The sequence below is a fragment of the Colobus angolensis genome, unplaced genomic scaffold (genome assembly GCF_000951035.1).
Source record: "Colobus angolensis palliatus isolate OR3802 unplaced genomic scaffold, Cang.pa_1.0 Scaffold105, whole genome shotgun sequence".
NCBI classification, from domain to species: Eukaryota; Metazoa; Chordata; class Mammalia; order Primates; family Cercopithecidae; genus Colobus; species Colobus angolensis.
The window spans coordinates 1450928-1452452 of NW_012111475.1; the positions used below are offsets into that span (position 1 = coordinate 1450928).

The following is a 1525-nucleotide window of genomic DNA, read 5'->3' on the forward strand; positions in this document are numbered from 1 at the left end:
GCGGCTCTCAGACTGCTCCCTGTTCCTGGCTGACATCTACAGCCACAAGTGCTGCCCCACCTGGTGCTGAGCTGTGTCAAGGTGGCCTCATTGAGGACACAGGACTCGCTGGCCGGCTCGCTGAGGAGCGTGAACCTGGTGCTCCAGAACGCCCTCCAGCCCCACAGCCTCCCCACCACCTCAGGCGAGTGCTGGCCTCCCTAACCCCGGGCACAGGCCAGGCTCTGCGTGGCCTTCTCCACACCAGCCTGGCCCAGCCGTACAGCCACCATGGCTACCACGGCCCGGCCATCACCTTCATGACGCAGGCGGTGGAAGCCAGTGCTGTTGCCGGAGTCTGTGCCATTGTGGACACCCTGGTGGCCCTGGTCTGGCTGCACGTGCTTCATGGGCAGAGCCTGGTGGCCTTGAACATCCTGCAGTCTGTCCAGGATGCAGTGGTGGCCAGCGAGGACCAGGAAGGTGTGATTGCCAACATGGTGGCCATGGCTCTGAAGAGGACAGGCCGGACAAGGCAGGCAGCCGAGGGCTACTACTACACCCTATGGGTGGTTTGGGACCTGGGCCAGCGGAGGAACCAGGCAGTGGTGCTGGCCAACTTTGGGACCCTGTGCCTGCATGCGGGTGCCAGCAGGCTGGCCCAGCACTACCTCCTGGAGGCCGTGCGTCTGTTCTCGAGGCTTCCCTGTTTGGAGCGTGGCCGGGACTTCACCCACATACTCCTGCACCTGGGTCACCTCTGCACCCACCAGGGCCCGGCCCAGCAGTGCAAGGGCTACTGTGAGTGGGCCCTTCTGGTTGCCATGGAGATGGACCACATGGAGAGTGAGTGCCCCAGTTCCTCCTGTGCGCCTTCTGGGGCCACTCGGGTCAGGGCACACCTGGGGTTTGTGATTCGGAAACAAGTGGTGGGTTTTCTACCATCGAAAGTGCTGAGTCATGGCCAGCAGCAGATGTTGGCAAGCGCCCTGGAGACAGGCGATTCCCATGCAGGGCCAGGCCCTCTGTGCCCTACTCGGGCAGCCAGCTCTTTCCGGTTTGCTCAGGGACCATCCTGCCTTGAGCACGGAAAGTCCTGCGTGCTGGGAATCCCCGGCCATAACCCTGGGATCAAGGCAGGCTCTGCTGAGCTGGGACTTGGGGCCCCTCCATGAGCCAGGCCCTGAACGCCAGTTCTTGTGCCCGTGTTATCTGCTTGGTATCTCGGCAGCCCTGCGCACCTGTCATCCCACTTCACAGAGGATACAGGGGCGGGTGACTGCCCACAGCCACAGAGCGGTTCATGCAAAAGCAGCTCGTGCAGAGTGTGCCAGGCCCCACCCACAAATGGAGCTTGTGGGGTCCTCAGGAAGCAGGTGCTGAGCGTGGGAACGTGAGCTTCAGGCCAGAGAAGCCACAAAAGAGTGAGTGGCGTGGTGGCGGGGCAGCACTTGGCCCCGGGTTAGGGAAGCCTCTTTAGTCTGGGACCAGAGGGTTGAGAGGATTTAGTCAAGTAATAGGTGTGGATGAGGGGCTGGTGGTGGGG

At 62.6% G+C, this 1525-nt stretch overlaps 1 pseudogene; it reads left to right on the top strand.

Moving 5' to 3' along the window:
- LOC105513760 overlaps positions 1–1525 on the top strand; it is a 40679-nt pseudogene that overhangs the window by 26426 nt on the left and 12728 nt on the right.